This window comes from Pogona vitticeps, chromosome 6, assembly GCF_051106095.1.
Source record: "Pogona vitticeps strain Pit_001003342236 chromosome 6, PviZW2.1, whole genome shotgun sequence".
Lineage (NCBI taxonomy): Eukaryota > Metazoa > Chordata > Lepidosauria > Squamata > Agamidae > Pogona > Pogona vitticeps.
In genome coordinates, this window is record NC_135788.1 from 32,746,086 (window position 1) to 32,764,639 (window position 18,554).

Sequence of the window (18,554 nt, forward strand, 5' to 3'; positions counted from 1 at the left end):
TCTTTCTATTTCTACTCCCAAGTAGTTACTTATTTCTCCCAAATCTCTCAATTTGTAGTGTTTCTTTAACATTTGGATTGTTACTTCAGCCTCTTTCTTATCTTTGGTAAATATGGCTAAATCATCCACAAATACTAACATTATAGCTTGTGTCTTCTCATTTATAAATAAACAAGGGTCAGCCTTTCCTTGCACAAAACCATTATCCTTTAAAGTTTTGGTTAAGTGTTGGTTCCATTCATGGCCACTTTGTCTGAGACCATATAGACTTTTTTCAATATCCAACATTTACCTTCACTTTCAATACCTGGTGGAATTTCCATATAAATCGTGTGTTTCAAGTCAGCATATAAATAGGCTGTTTCTATATCAATATGCCTGGTCATGAGATTATGCTTGGCTGCATAAGTTAAAGCAAATCTCAATGTCTCTGGTCTTAGAGCCGGTGCAAAAACTTGATCATAGTCGTTTGAAGTTTGTGCATACCCTTTTGCCACTAACCTTGCTCTATACCTCACATTTCCATCGGCATCCACCTTCCTTTTAAATACCCATCTGGAACCAATTATTTTTGATTTTTCAGGCAGTTTTACCTCCTCATAAACTTTCAGTTGTTTTAATGAATTTAACTCCTTCTCCATTGCCTCTTTCCATTTTATTTGTTCCTGCTCAGGCATATTACATATGTCATCATATGTCTCTGGTTCAGCCACATTGAGACAGTAATAGGTCTCAGGCTTGTACCTGTCAGGAGTTTTTCTCTCTCTGCTAGACCTCCTAGGTAATTCTCTGTCCTCCTCGAGAGTTTCCCTCTGTTCTGAGTTGGATGGAATTTCTTTATCAGTTTGCATATCTTCAGGTTCTACCTCTCTTTTTATTTCTTGCTCTGGTTGAGAGTCACTATCCTCTCCACTATCCTCACTACTTTCATTCCTATCAGGCAATTTAATTATTGTTTCTGGGGGTTTACATATTTTGTCCCAGTTACTGTGCTCATTGAAAAAAGCACTGCTACTTATCACAAGTTTGTTGGTATTTGGCAACCCAAACCTAAATGCTCTCCTATTTTGTTGGTATCCAAGGAAATACATCAATCTGGCTTTCTTCTCTCCCTTTCTCCTTATTTCTTTTGGGATGTGAACCCATGCAGGAGATCCAAATACATGTAAAAATTTTAAATTTGGTTTTCTCCCAGTCCAAACTGTGTAGGGTATGTTGTTTATTCCACTGTGCCAAAGAATATTAATATAAAAATTCGCACAAAGTGTAGCTTCACCCCAATATTTATCTGATAGATTACTCCCCCTAATCATTGCCTCAGCCATATTCTGCAGAGTTTGGCCCCTTCTTTCAATAAAGGCATTCTGAGTAGGTGTATAGGGAGCGGCTCTCCTGTGAGTAATACCATTTTTCTTTAATATTGCTTGAAATTTGGCATTGGTAAACTCTGTTCCATTGTCAGTTTGTACCACTTTAACCTTTTTCCCTGTTTTGCGCTCTACAAATTTGAGCCATTTTTCAAACTCTACATGTACAGCACTTTTATCCTTCATGAGATAGCAATATCCAAACCTGGACTTTTGGTCTTGGATAGAGAGAATGTATCTAGCTCCTCCTAATGATGCACTTTTGGGTCCAATTACATCAACTGACACCAAATCTAATATATTTTTCACTTGTACATCACTATGTTTCATTATAGGAGCTTTCTTACTCTTGGCTAATTGGCAAGCTTGACAATTCACATATTCATTGCATTGCTTTAAATTAACTCCTACTGAGTTTTCAATTGTTTTTCTCAATGTTTTGTAGTTTGCATGTCCTAGTCTTTGATGCCATAAATGAATACAATCTTTGTGTATACATTTGTTTTCATAGACATTGTTAGCCTTAGTGCAGTTTAGTCTATATAAATTATTTCTAGCATAGCAATTCAATTTTTCATTGTTCTTGCTAGTTATTACACATTTCTCCTCATAGAAAGTGCTAACAAACCCATTCTTTGCTAATGAACTCACAGAAAGTAAATTATGTTTCAAATTTGGAACATGTAAAACATCTATTGGTCTAGCAATATAAGGTAATTTCACTTTACCTTTTCCCAGTACCTTAGCACTAACACCATTTGCTAAGCATACTTGTTGGTTGGATACAGGTTGGTAGTTAAATATTAGTTGTTTGCTCTTACACATGCTGGCAGTTGCTCCAGAGTCGACAATCCACTCTTCTTCCTGTTCAGAGTTATAAATCTCCTCAGTCAGGCTTAGTGTTTCTCTCTTGCGTCTGGTTTGTTTTTCTTTTCCTTTCTTAAATTTACAGTCTTTCATCAGATGTTTTCTTGAGCCACAGGAAAAACAGCGTTTTCCAGAATGAATGCTTGCAGCTGTGTCCCCCTCCTCCTCACTTTCTTTCAGCTTATCACGGTGATTAGTGAGTTTGGAGTCTCGGAGCTGTTTGTTATCTTTTCTCTTTTGTTCCTCTTCCAACAGTTTGCTAGTTATATTAATTACTGTTAGCTCTGCTTGAGGAAGAATTTCTAAATTGGTCACCAGCTGATCATATGACTCATCTAATGAAGACAGGATAATAAATGCTTCTTGTATTTCTGTAAATGTGATGTTCTTTTCTCGTAAGTCCATCAACATTGACTTCATTGCCTCTAAATGTTGAAGCATACACCCTCCAGCTTGCAGTCTAGTTCGAAAAAGTTTTCTGGCAATTTGAATCTGGCTTCCAACGTTATCTCTTACGAAGAGTCTCCTTAAATCCTCCCATGCCTGCTTTGCTGAGTTTTGGCCTCTCAGGTGGATAAGAAGACGGTCTTCTAGAGTTAACCCAATAATAGCCAGAGCTTTAAAGTTTAGTGCTCTTTTTTCTTCATCTAGGACTGCTGGGGGATTTTCTACAATGTCCCATAATGCTTCCTTTTGTAATAGCAACTGAACCTTCTGCTGCCAAGTTGCATAATTCTCCCCATTCAACTTTTTTATGCACAGTCCAGCCATAGACATTTCGTTGGTCATCTTTACCACAGACTGTAGCCACACACTACTTGGCTCTCTCTGTTCAGCAGTTTCTTCAATAACTTCTTAAATTTATACCTGTATGCAGTCTGGTGCGCTGTCTGGGCCCATAACCAATTGACAGAGGTGCTGCGTTACCAGACTACGCCAGGGGGCGTAATGGTGAAGTGAACTGCCCAGAGATGAAACCAAACAGACACTGTTGTAGTGTTGAAAGTATTATTTACAATAAAGTCCATATATACAGGGGCAAATACAGCTTCTCTTGGTCTTTATACAGTCCTGGTCATTCACAGTAGTTCTTCAGTTAGTAATGGTAAATTACAGTTTCAGTAACCCAAGATTGTTACCAATATAAAGAGTCCAGCATCTACGAAGTCTTCTCCTCTCACCACGGAGATAGTCTTCTCCCGGGATCTTCTCCTTGCAATATGGCAAGTCTTCATCCAACGATGCAGAATATACAGTTCTCAGCAACACGATCACCAGCAACACAACAACCAAACACTACCCAACAACCCAAACTACCCAAACTACCCAACAGTTTGTCTCTGTAAGCTTGGCTAGTTTTATTCTTGGTTGAACCAATCAACTTGGTTGTCACACAGCTGCCTCAATTAACCCAGCTGTGCTCCTTTGTTACATGTTGCTTCACTAAATTCTGATCCTGTAACAACTTATACACTGAATTGCAATGAACAATTCCCTAGGTTGACTTTGAGACCTGTCACAGAGCCTAGTGGGTATATTAAAGCATACTTTATTTGGTATACGCCTTCATGGACTATAGCCTACTTTATCAGAGGCTTGAAAGGTCAATCACTGTAAATGTTGGAGGTGGAGATGTGGTGGCAGCAGAAATGAAAGAGGTGCAAAATTGATGATTATCTTAACTGTGACTGTTCAACAAATAAAAAGTATTATGGACCAATAAGCGGAGCAACACCTGTGTTTTGGTGAAGCCTATGTCAAAATCCAACTAAACTAACTACACATGTGTGGATCTGCTTATCTATGTATCTGATATGTGAAGATTTTTCCTAAAGTAAACATTGATTTTCTGCCCTAGTTTGTATAAAGTTATTGCCCAATAAAAACACACATACTGTATTAGTCACAGCCATGGTATAACATAATGTAGGATTAGAGCCAGCCTAAGATACTTGTTACCTGGGACTTGGGAGATCCAGAGTTAAGTCCCATAAAGTCATGAAACTGGCTGATTTTGAACGAGTCACTTTCTCTTAATCTGACTTACTTCCAGGGAGGATGGAAGCCACAGATAGTACATTGTGCTCACAGAGGAAAGACAGGGCAGAAAAGTAACAAATAAACAAACAAAAGTAATAGGATAAAGTAGTTACAGTTCTGAGTATCTTAGCCTTGATTTCAATGGGTTTACCATAAGTCTGGCTATCTGAATCTATATTAATTGCAATTAGAGGAAACCCGTTTAACTTACTAGACAGGTCCATATAACTTTGGTGACTTGTCTAGAGTAGTTTGAACTAACACTGGGATGAGAGTACTGGAATCAAAATTAAAAACTATAACTAAACCTGCACTCCATTGATTTCAATGCAACCAAAGTATAAGTAACCTAGGTAGAAGGAACCTATTGTAAATTAAACAGTGGCATGATCACAACATATTAGGGACGTGGTGGCGCTGTGGGCTAAACTGCAGAAGCCTGTGCTGCAGGGTCAGAAGACCAAGCATTCGTAAGATCGAATCCACGCGATGGAGTGAGCGCCCGTCGCTTGTCCCAGCTCCTGCCGACCTAGCGGTTCGAAAGCATGCAAATGCAAGTAGATAAATAGGGACCACCTCAGTGGGAAGGTAACAGCGTTCCGTGTCTAAGTCGCACTGGCCATGTGACCACGGAAGATTGTCTTCGGACAAAAACGCTGGCTCTATGGCTTGGAAACGGGGATGAGCACCGCCCCCTAGAGTCGAACACGACTGGACAAAAATTGTCAAGGGGAACCTTTACCTTTACCTTTATGATCACAACATAAGAATGTGCCCTGCCTACGGCTTCAACAAGGGAAAAATCTTTGAGGAAAAGAGAAACCAGTTCAAAGCAGGTTGAGGGGGATTTATTAGATGCCTTGAGAGACTAACTCTGAGAAACAACGGGTATCTGTGTGGAATAATCCAGGCCCAGATATTTCCCTGATTGCATCCATTGCAGACAGAACTGTGTGCAATGTCTGTGAGAAACTCTGCTAAAACTGGAAGGTCTTTTATGACTTGCACGAAGAACAATGGTTGGCTACTAATTATGTTCTCAGGCATACTTCACAATTGGCTATAGTTAACCTGAGAAAGTAAAAGAGGGTCCAACACATCACTAAACTATCAGGACAACCATACCATTTTCCCATATTAAATTCTGATTGTAAGAATAACAGTCTGAAATGCAAACTTCAAAACCAGTTTCTGGAAGTGAGGGTTAGTTCAGAATAACCACCCATAAACGTCAGTGTATATAAAATATGGGACAAATCATATGAAGGCATTTCAGTATTAAAAGCTATTAATTTTGTTCAACATAAGTTTGAATTACAATATTATTAAATTTCCTTAAGCTAAAATGATATATTTAGCTCAGACCACAGTGTGCTAATATCACAGTCCTTCCCAATCTGTTCCTGCAGAGGTGTTAGGGATAATTAACTGCCATTTATTTTCAGTGATTCAGAATCTGCAATTAATCAAATTGTAAAGCCTGGGCAATTCTAGAAAACAGTAACACTTAGTTTATTATATATCACATTCTCAATCTCCTTGGTTTATGGAGGGATCGGCTAAAAATTGTCCCTAATAATTTATTAAGCATACCCTTCAGCCAATTAGTTTTTCTCACTTTATCTTAACTTAAAATGTGATGACTTCGTTATATGCCTATTTGTAAGCCTGTTTGTCAGTGACATTGATCAGAAACCCGAAGAAGTGCATATGTTTTAGCAATCAGGCTTTAGGAAGCCTGCATTATCCAGGGGGGAAAATGTGCTTCATTGTTTTCAAAACAATGGGCTTTCTCCCCCTTTTTGTAAAGTCAAAAACTGTTGTATTCTTCTTCTTCTTTTAAATACACAGATGAATGCAGATGCACAAAACCATTATCAGCATTCTTAGACAATAGTGAGTGCTTACTAAGAAGTCTCGATTGGCAGCCCTATGAATTCATATCACACATGGGGAGAGATAAGCATGAACTGCCAGTTTGGTGGTTCTCACCAGTTCATTTATCACCTGAACAAGGTTGAGGACCCCTGCTCTAGAGAGTGCCCATTCTGAGGCAGCACACAAAGGAGGCAAAGTGTTTGGCACTGCAAAGCCCTGCTCCTCTAGAGCAGTGGTCCCCAACCTTGGGCCACCAGATGTTCTTGGACTACAACTCCCAGAAGGCTTCATCACCACTTCTGCTGGCCATGATTTCTGGGTGTTGAAGTCCAAGAGCATCTGGAGGCCCAAGGTTGGGGACCCCTGCTCTAGAGGGTGCCCATTCTGAGGCAGCACCCAAAGGAGGCAAGGCAAGGAAGTAAGGCTGCTGCCTTGGAGTGGGCATCCAACACAGGAGGCAAGGCTTCGAAGTGCCAATTCCCCCCCCCCCATCTCTGCTCATGGACAAGCTGGATGAGATGTTGTCACACAAACCCAACTCCCCTGTTGGTTCTTCCACACAACCCAGGTTCACTTTCAGGTATGACATTTACTTTTCAACCCTTTTCGCTGCCACCAGAGGATTTATTCCTCACTATATCAAATATAATTCTTAAATCACAGTTATCCAATATAACAATGTTTATTTGTGTGTTTATAAGTAAATCATATAAAGTGAATCATGGATCGTCTTATTTTATTCATTAAATAAATTGTGCTTTGGTAACATTTATATTTGCTTAGGTAGAATCATTTTAATCAAGGTATTTATTCATTTCTTATCACTTTTAATTCTTTCCAATCATAACCATAAACCATACAAGATTTGTACTTTCCTTGTCTTATTCTCTATCTCTCTATTACCCTTCTCTAACACAAGGCTGGTCCTAACTGCATAAACTGCTTCTCTCTAACTGATATCCCTAACTGAACTCCCTAACTCTAACTTCTAACTGATCTTTAACTGTCTTCCATTCTTTTTATATTTCCTTAGTTCCGCCCCTCCTGTTCAACCATTGGTTGTTAAATCAGGGTTCCATTGTGATGGACTGGAGTGGTTACTGACCTGTCCGTCACAGATGTCATTAGCCATCACATGACTGAGCAAGAAAAAACAACTATTAAAGAAAAACAAATAGCAAATATGGGCAGGGATGCTGGCAAGTCTTTGGGTCCAAGTCCTAGACTTTGGTGTCAAGTCCCAAGTCTAAGTCTTTGGTACCAAATACCAAGTCCCAAGTCCAACTTCCAATTAAAAACAATTTTTTTCTCAAAAAAAAAAAGAGAGGGTGGGGACAGGGTGGGCGGGTCCTGAGTGGCGACTTGAGTCCAAGTCTTTGGAAAAAATACTCGAGGCACATCACTGGTTAGACTTAAGTCTGACATTACAGTGAGTCCCCTGACTCGAATGACCCCATCCCTGGATATCACAGGCCACATGGAAAATTCAGACCAGGATCTTGACATTGGGGTAGGACCATGTCTCTCCTGCTATGGACCTAATCAGTATTGGACTCTATTGTCCTTGTCTATGTCTCTATTTGCAAATGAAGGGCAGCTTTCCTTGCTTCCAAGGGAAATCCACACCACTCCCAAAAACTGCTTCCCAACAATCTCTGATCCTGAATGGGTCAACAAAAGCAGCAAAGGATTAACACCCAGCAACTTCTTACGGTCCTACTCTGGACCCAACCCTCCAAACATACACTGCCATTCAGAGACAGGAGGTTAAGCATTTATTAATTTTCTTATAGCCAAACCCACATAACCATCACTACCTTTGGCTGAATTTAGCCCACAGAGGTTTATATGAGCTTATTATGAGTTGCACAGAGGTTTATATGAGCTAATATTGGGGGTTTTTAGTGGGTGGGGAGTGTTTGGGGATTTTTTATGTCTGTGCATATGGGTCTGGTCTCTGGGAGTCCGTGTGAATTTCGTTATTTGGATATACCTTGTATATATTTACAATGACAATAAAAATTGAACAACTATTATTATCACCAATCATTTACAATTATAGGTGGATTTTTTAAAAAAAAAAAAAAATCTCTATTGGATATACACTGGCTATGAGGCTATAGAGTAAATTTGGAAGTACTACCATGCTGGCACTACACCAGCAATGCTGCTGTACTGAAAATTATCCTAGCCTAGCCTTGGATATGCTGGTAGAACGTGATGGCATGTGGGTGCATCTTCTGTACTGTGAAAAGGTGTGAATAGAAAGAATGACTCCCAATTGTCTTTGCCACAGAAGGGCAGAAACCACCACTAAAGACAAATTGTCAATGGTAGAGGGAAACCCCTTATTGTCTGTGAGAGCACTTGCTTTGCTTTGTGACCGCTCTTCAGGATTTATACAAAGCATTCTTTTGAAATCTGAGTTCTCTAATTCAGAAGGCTGCCTGAATCATGTCTCTCCAACACTATTGCACTTTCAACTGTAATGCAAGATCATTTATCATATCTGTTTTTCTCCTAAGATTGTTCTGAGGCTGGTGGACCCCTTATCCAGCATGTCTCAGTCTCAACGAAAGATGAACAGCATCTCTTTTTAAAAATTGGGATTAGAAAAATTCATGGAGATACGCTTCCAGAGCACTTTATTTGACCTTATTTTAACCAGTCGACGAGATGGCCTTCAATAAGATGCTGTATCTGGATATAAATTTGGAAAATGTCCTGGTTTTCTTTAACTTTATGTCCAGATATCAGGTCCACATATATATCTAGCAACTTTTGACATGCTGTTAAATAGAGTTAAGCTGCAGAGGAATCAAATAGATTTTGAACCAGCGTGATAAACAAGACTTTCATTTTCGACTGATGACCTGATTGCTTGTAAAGATCTACAGTAAAATATATTATTATTGCATTATGATTGTGAATCTACTCCTTTAGCAGCATACTTATAACTTGCATTATAACTTGCAGTTAAAGTTAGAGTTTCCAGAATTCGATGTCACTAAATGCTGAGAAGAAATGTCACCTGGCTCAGGTGGTATCTTTTGTCACTGTTTTGTTCGTTCTCGTAGCTATTGGATGTGCCAGATGGGAAGACAAGATATTATAGATCCATGACTTTAAATAATTATTAAAATGCAGCTAAAATAACTAAAGGTAAGTGAAGAGCAATTATAACTAAAAAGTAATTATTGAAATTACTTGTAAGAAAGATGAAAACATAGTTATGTTCAATTCTTAAAATTTGTAACTATAGTTGTAACTAATAACTGCCAAAGGGAGCTTCCTCAAACTTCTATTTAAGCCATTCCTTTCTATAAGTTTTTGAACAGCAAGGCACAAGAAGCACATTTCAGAAATCCAGCAATGTAAATAATACTAAAAACAACCTGAGGATAAAATTTTGCTCAGAATTGCAAAAGTGAATTCTCTCAGAAAGATGTTAAGCATGCTTGCATACATAGGCACATGCACACATACCCTCCCCTTCTGAACGTCTGGCTATTGTTCTAGTTGCAGCTGCTAATGGTGCTCAAATGTTTGATTGAAAGCAATTCTTAAGAGCACAACCAGACACACCTAAAATATGTTCTGGAATATATTTTCAAAGATCCTCCTTGACTGTTGGGTTTAATGATGTGCAAATTAGCCGGCTCTGGCAGTCAGGTAGTACATTTACGCAGAGTCCTCAGGTGCAGGCGAAGGGGGGAACGCAGAGGTGTCATGAGGGGAGAGCATTATGGTGTGACAGACAGAACCAAGAAATAATATAGAACTAATTTTTTCTTCATTCAGTTTTTCTCTCACACTCTCCCTCCCCTCCCGCAGAATTATGCATACAGTAAATATACAACTAAAGCTCAAATATTGCACACTGTGCACCTTAGGAAGAGGACTCCAATCCACGGAGGCACAAAATAAATGCATTCGTTTTGCAGTTTCATGTGCCTTTCTGTTGCTTATCTCTATAAAGTAATTCATTTCACTGTCAAGACTACAAAATGGAGGTGAGTAAACAAGCTTTGGTCATTGATTTATGTGCCGGGCTGTGGAGCCAGAGGTTGGGAGTTCTATTTCCCACTGTGTCTCAAAGAAGGATAGGCAGCCTGTGTAGCCTTGGGTGAGCTGCACAGTCCCAGGATGCCCCCCCCCCCAGAAGAAGCGAATGGTAGACCACTTTTGAGTACTGTGTATTTGGAGAATCTTGAAAAGGGTCACCGTAAGTCAGAATTGACTTGATGGCAGATGGTGACAATTATTAAACAACCTTAAAACCCGTGTGAACAAAGAAGGCGACCAAGTTGCTCACAATAATGGTTCCAAAATATCTTCACCACAAAATTACTAGAAATTATAAGTAAACTGGAGCCAGCCATGGCATAAGGCAGACTGAGGCAGTCTAAGGCTATCAGTTTGCTGTGTCATCACATCCCAGTTTGCATATGGATGTTATGATTCAGCAAAACCTTGCTAATTATTTCCTTTATTTTTGTACATTTCTGGCAGGTAAGGGAAGACATGCTTATGGGGCTTTCTTCTCACTGACCACAATAACTTTGCTCACTCACCATATGTCTTGATAGGAGCTGGGGCATAGGCTGTTTTGCCTCAGGCAGCAAAATGTTTTAGCCTTCCTTACCTTGTTCCATTCCTCATGTGTTGAATCACAACTCTCTTGCCCAAATATGTTGGATTAGAATAGTCATGCCGGCAGGAGTGATAACAATTGTAGTTTAACACATGTGATGGGTACCTAGATTGGGAAAGGTTGCTTATACACTGTGAAAAAGAATGCATCATTTTGATAAACTGTACTCAACCAAGCTTCTTAGTAGAGAAGTAGCAGTCTGTGGGAGTTGTAGTTCAAAAACACAAATGTTCATAACTCTACTTCTTAACAACTAAGCTGTAACTGCATTTATTGATGATAAAGTGCAACAGGGTTGCTGCTATACAACACAGTTGTTGGAAGGATTGATGCATACCACCAAAGACAGTGTGTTTAGGCAGTTTCAATTCAACTCTGGATGTGTTCACACAGGCAAGGTGCCATGCTGTCAATGTGGGTTGCTAGTTGTTGCAGTACTGTGCTTAACACATAGTGAAGCAGCATGGCCGATGGGTTATGGGGCATCTAGCAGGCCAATATTTAGTTCAAATTGCATCTATTATCTGGTAGATACAGGCTGAATTGTTGAGTCAAATATAAAGGATGTACATCTTCACTTGTGCCATCCTTGCATGTGAAGTATGGGTACATTTATCTCTTTGACGGCAAGTAATTTTAAGGTGCTCTTGACATTGTTCTTGCAACAATAAGAAGGATGTTATGTGAAAATTGCTCAACTTTTGCACAAAACTACAATTTGCATAAATCTAGAATGAGTGTTGCTATGTTTCACAGACATTTAAGAACCTGAAGCATTGGATAGGTTGCTTGTGTGTTTGTTTGGTTTTTTTTAACAATCAGTAATGTTGTACTTGCCTGGTGTTTGTGTGGGCATACTTTGCTTTTCAAGGAGAAAGGATACATTTACTCAGGCAAGCCCCATTCGGTTCAATGGGACTTAATTACAAATAAAGTGGAAGTATTTTATTTATTTCATAGACTTTTATACCACCACTATTAGTGCAAGGCATTATTTTGGGTGGTTATTAAACAATAAAATCAAATTAAAATGACAGTAAATAAAAGTACCAACATGATGGAACTGCCTTTCTCTCCATTCTGTTGGAAGCCCTCACAGGCACCAAAAAACTAGCTTCTGAAGGTTTTCTAGTCCTTCAGAACAGTTTTTTTGAGGGACACCTGCACGCTGCACCTGAGAAAAAAGAGCATTTCTCCCAACTCCTCTAAATTTCACTGTTGCACCCAAGAACTCCAGTTGGGGATCCTACCCTACATGGATGCAGTCTTATATGTATTCACTTGTGAATAAACTCAATAGAACTCGAAGGCAATTAAACACACACTCACCATGTGTATAATTTTTTTGCTGCAGATATACATGGCATTTCCCAGCAACTGTCTCTATGAGCATGTTTAAAAGAATATAGTTGTAGAATTCAAAGACTTATGTTTAATTGCACCCTCTGGTTTAATCATAAGTCTTATTTACTACAACATGAGTGGTTTGCTAGTTATAAGGCAATAAACCTTATTCATATCCTCTACGTGGGGAAGGGTTCTTTAAGACTTGTCAAACTGTTGTTGTTGTTGTTTTTTATTTCATTTTATTTGCTCCAGTCTGTTCAGTGTCACTGTTGTTAGAGCAGCAACATGGCTCCAGTATTCAGGCCTGGGAAGCTGTACATCAGGCACACTTGAGCAGATTTATGTCGTCAACCCCCACACAGTATCAATCATTCTTCAAGGTCATTTTCCCCTACCCAGGCAAGGGCTGTATTAAAATCATGAAGACAGACATCAAACTAAGCCAGTTGCAAATTTTCAGGTGCTGTGGAAGGAAGGTGGGGGGTTTGGGTTGAAGAATTCTTGGAAACACAACTCAAGATTTTTGTGATGGGGAAACAGAGGAGGGTGGGGTGGGAAAGATGTTGTTGCCATCAGTATAAATTCAAGATTTCTCTGTTAAAGAAACCAGAGCCTGTTTTGAGACAAATAAACAGAGATTTATCAGTCTGGCTGCAGTTTTACGAAGTGCAAGATTGAAAGATCTCTCCTGTCTCTTTCAAAACTTGACCAGATAAATGAGATACATCCAATCTAAAGCTAGACATGTTTCTACTTTCAGGGTGTATATATTTATGACCAATAGAAAAAGACATGATTATTTCAAACTACTCTTGATATTCTTTTGAATAGTTTGTCATTCTCAGAATTGTCTTTTTATTACTGAACCAGTTTTTAAAGACTTAAAAATGCTAAGGTTCCTTTTTTATCTTTGCTCAGAAAAAGTCAGATTTCCCCCCTTTCTTTTCATAAGTACTTGGAAGTGTAAATGGTTACTGGAATTCCTTCCCTGTTAAGGGGATCCCCATTAAAAGCATTCTTCTGTCTTTTGATCCTGAAAGAACCCAGCAGGCTGCCTACAGGTGGATGTGAAAATGAGGTGAAAAACAGTTCAAAGGACCTTGAACCCCACATGCTTCCCAATTACTGGTTTCGTTTTTCGAACAGTAGAAGAGTGGCCTAAATTCCAGAGTTTGATTCCCAAATGGTAATGCACACCCTTTTGGAATGCCAGAAAACAGAGATTATTACAATTAAGAAACATTTCATAATCTTAAATATCTTTTTAAAATATATATATTTATTTTCAAACAGGTGGTTTCTGCTGTTTCTTAAGGAAAATTATGTTTTTGTTACCTTCTCATGGCATGAACAACCAATGGTGCTTATTTTTAATTTAAAATAGTTTGACTAAGGTTTCATAAAGTTTTAAAAGATTATGTCTTAAAAGTTGAACTTTTTTAATTTATTTGCAGATGCTCATGGCTTGGTCTCAACATGATCAAGTTGCACACACCCTGAAATTGATAAAGGAGCTATTTAATTAGTGGCAACTTACCTCTGTAGGTGGCGTCATTTGCTCTTTTAAGGATCTTCTAGGTAGATGCTGGCTCTATGGCTTGGAGACGTACTGCGCCCTAGAGTCGGACACGATTGGATTAAATGTCAACGGAAACCTTTACCTTACCTAGGTAGACAGTACTCAAAAGTGGTTTACCATTCCCTTCTGGGGGCATCCTTGGACTGAGCAGCTTGCCCAAAGCAACCCAGGCTGTCTCTTCGGGGGGGGGGGGAGAGGCACAGTGGGGAACTGTGAATAATGAAAGCTGAGCTATCCGGCCAGCAAATAATAAACAATCTCTTTAATTAGTGGCAGTCTGCTTGTTGCCATTGATGTCATTCTTACTGAGCTGCTGGAATTCTATAAGAGGATGCAGGAAAATGCAATATTATCATATCTATCCCTCCCACACAACTCCATATTTCTAATATGTGTGTTTGTTTATTGATTTGATTCATGGTTCACTCTTCCACAAGGATTATGGTCAAAATGCAATGTTTAATATTCCAATCCCATATGTAAATGTTTGGTTCTCTTTTTACTTGAATGAGAACATCTTGGGCAGGTGTTCATTCCCACCTGTTGCAAAGTGAAATCCAGCTCTGCCATGGCTTAACTTGAGGGAACCTTCACTACCTCAACAGCTTCTACAGCCACATAGAAACTGGGACTAATTAGTTCAAGAGGGTTCTGTGAGTACAGGGCATTCTCTAGGATCATAGGCTGAAACATCCCCTGCTCTACTATTTTTTAGGTAGCATTCTGGAAAAACAACAACAGACTTGACTTAATTATATGTGTGGCCTTTGGAGGAATGGTTGTGACTGCTTTTTTTAAAAACATCTTAATGTTTGCTTAAATGTTTGGGGAAGTCATTAATCAAGACTAGCTGCCATCAATCTCAAGACTTGTAAAAGTCAACTGAAGGAGGCAGGAATACTTTAAAAAATGTGTTAAGCTAAGGGAATCATATGGAACTTTTTAAAGGAATGTATCAAGGGAATTTGCAGACTATAACCCTATGCAACTGCAGGAAAGGCTACTGAAAGTGTGAATTAATTTAACACAGAATTTGTCCTTAGTCATTCATAAGACATCACAGATGCTGGGTGAAGGGTAGGGAGCAGAGTGGCATGCAAAATCATAAATCTGAGGAAAAGAAATGGAGTGAGGGAGGGAGATGGCACACTCGAAAAGCTAGCTGTTATTTTTAACATAGGCGAGACATGATGATGGATTTTTCCACTGGGGATTCCAAAAGATGTGCAAGTGGGGGCAAGGTGAGGAGGGAGGGCTTGTGGGGGAGCGGGAAGAGGAAGAGCCTATCATTTTCAAAAGGTCATGAGAAGAAGCAGAGCAGAAAAGCGCATTTGATCAAAGAAAAGCTGTCAGTTTCATATGCTTGTGATAGAGGCAGCTAAGAAAAAGATGCTGAAGCTCCAGAGTGCTCACAGCTGTTTTGCAAAGATAGCGAGAGGTGGTTAAGTATCAGTGGTGCCGTTTTATACAGTGGTGCCTCGCTAGACAGTTACTGTACGTTGCATTACAGTATTTTGTATGTCGAGGCACCACTGTACTGTTACTGTATATAATACCAGTCAATTTTTTAAAATATAATTTTGATTGACCGTGCCTGGTAATTTTAACAACATCAGGTCAAAACAAAATAAAAATAAAAAAGACAAAAATGTGGTACCTAGAAGACTAACTGCTATATTTGAATGTGAGCTTTCATGGACAACTCCACTTCCTCAGACCCTAATAATACTTCGCAATGTAACAGGGATGGCTTGCAATAACATCATGTTCCTAAGAAAATATACAGTGGTGCCTCGCTAGACAGTTACCCTGCATGACAGTTTTTTCGCTAGACATTGGCTTTTTGCAATCTCTATAGCGATTCACAAAACAGTGATTCCTATGGGGGAATTTCGATGGACAATGTTTGGTCCCTGCTTCACAAACCGATTTTCGCTAGACAATGATTTTGGCAGCTCCCTCCGCGCTCGCAAACAGGTGTTTTCGGGACCTAAGCTTCACAAGACAGCAATTTAAACAGCTGATTGCCGGTTTGCAAAGCGGCTTTCCTATGGCCTATCTTCTCTAGACAACAATGATTCTTCCCCATTGGAACTCATTAAACAGGTTTCAATGCATTCCAATAGGGAAATGCTTTTCGCTAGACAATGATTTCGCTAAACAGCAATTTCAGTGGAACGGATTATCATCATCTAGCGAGGCACCACTGTATTCTGAAATGCAGCCACTTGTTTTAACCTGAGCCTCACCATTATGTTTTGTGGGACACCAGCCCTCAACATTCCCCAGCCAGCTAGTGGATTCTGGGAACTGTAGTCCAAAAAGTGACTTTGACACACTCTGTTCATAACAATCCATATAACCACTGCCACAGGGGCAGTCCAAAATGGCAGACAGTCATGTTCATTCATATCAAGAAAGCTGTTGCGGCACTTTTAACCTCCATCACTTATAAAGCTAATGGTTTTAAAATTTAATTATCCACCCAAGGCTTACCAACGTCCTCTGCTTTAAAGCCATCTCAAAAATACTTTTGCATTACAGCCGGGATATATTGTTGGACAGGAAAATCCATTTCTCTCCTAGTTGCTGTGAAAAATAAAGTTATACATAAAGAGAAACTTGGTGGAGTGGAGTTGGCAGGTGACATCATTGCCCCTGGTAATCAAAGAAGCCTGGTGTTTTGACTCTGTGAGGCCTGTGACCAGTACATCATGGTTAACCATGATTGAAAACCAGACCTTTTCTGTGAGAGTAGATTTTAAGAGTATAAAGTTGACTCATATTTCAACTCTTTCTCTTTGACCATACACTGGGTCTATGCAACAGTCAATTATTCATGTCCACTTCTTTTTAAGCAGCTTCGCCAACTGCACTCCCTAACCTGCTTTGAAAGGTTTTTATGGTTCTCAAAGGAGTTTGCTGCTCAGTGTGTATATGCATTTGATGTATGGACATGTATGCCCATGTTTTGTCCACTTTTGATCCCAAGACAGTATACAATTTCAGTCCATCAAAGAAACAAGGGACTAGACCTAGACTCAGGTGTGTGTGTGTAGAACTGGATGCCAGAAGTGGGACTGTCCGTCTCCCTTTCCCCCACAGGGAGCCACTCTAGCATCCTGAAGTATGCTACCCAGAGTGTTGAGGGACTCTGTGGGTGGAGGAAGATCCCCACAAATCAGGCATAGGCCCTTCCCATGAGAAGATCCTCCTGGACAAAAATTTTTGGATCCAACCCATAACACCCATGGATGTGGCTAAGGATGGTGTTGACTGACAACGTGAGTGGTGATCTTTGTTTCTCTTGCAGGCTGCGCTCCTTGTCTAGTTCCTCACTTCTTTGCATATTTAACTCAAGGGAATGTGCTGAATCTTAAAAATGGCCATAGCTTGTATTCTGGTGACTGCAAGGATGTAAAATACTATCATTTTTGCTTGATGAAAGGTCACCAAATATTGCAATTGAACACGGAGGAGTGAGTTACTTTCTATAAATGGTGAAATATATATTACTTTCTATAAATGATGAGGAATATTCATGACAAGCTTCTAAGCACTGCTGGAGCTTATGATGCTTTCCCTTCACAACAGTGGTAAGAACCTCTCTCCCAGAGGTGTGTATGTACAAGAACAAAACGGAAAACCCAAATTACTTTTTCCAGCAGAGTTGCAGCAAGTCCAGGATTAAAAGTACATGTGCTACAAGTAATAAAGTTACCTGTGTTTGTGTGTTTAATGGATCAAGTAAAAATTTGAGGTCATTTGGGAGGATTTTTTGCCATTTTTATATTCTTACAAGTATTTTTAAGCCATTCCAAGAGTAACTAAACAGAAGAACATTTTTCTGGTCTTTAAACAATAAGTAAAGATTAATGTGAATAAATTATTTAAAAATAACAATGAGCAACTACTTTTGAAAAAAACACAACATTCTAAGCATTAAATAAAGTTGCAATCTTCTATGTGCTTATACACTTTTCTGAACAGGCACACATAGGATTGCACTGTTAAAGTGAAAATTCATAGGATATAGAATCTTATATATGCCAAACACACACTGCCATGATCAGAATATATGAATAACTTAACAGTATTTATACATCACATTTAAACACAATTCACAAAGGATCATCCATAATAAAATAGAATGACAAAATCCAACAAATAGAAAGTGAACAAGCAGAAAACCAGTAGTAGTAAAATTAGGAAAATTAACAATAAAATAAAATAAAATCATAATAAAACAACAGACCTTTGGAAAAAATCATTAGAATATAAACATATCAATACAGTACAATATTAAGAATACTCAGGTTATTAGGGCTGGCTAGGATGCCCTGGTTGCTTCAAAAATCTCACTGTTTTTAACAGTTGCAAAGAATTCATTTATAGGTTTTGAAACCTTGTGATGTACATAAATTTTCCATGCTTATCAAAACAAAACAAAACAAAAATAAGGCCACTATCCTTTGCGTGTGAGAGGGGGTTCCTGTGTTTGCACTGGCTGAATCCATTCTTTTCAGCAGAGCTTGTAAAGAAGCAATTCTCAGCGGGTTGTGTAGCAATTCTCAGACTTCCTTAGTATGTATGATCTATACTTAAAGCAATACTCCACCATGTGGCATGGTCTGAAAACCTTCCTCAAACACGTTTTAAAATTCCACAGAATTCTTGGCTTATAGAAACTTTGTTGTTCTTCTTCTGGAAACGGCTTCTGAGATTTGTTGCAAAATGTTTTCTCTTTTTAAAAATTCAATATAAATTGCATCCAAAACACAAAATATGAAATCGGAGTCAGAGAAGTGCTACTCATCTCCCT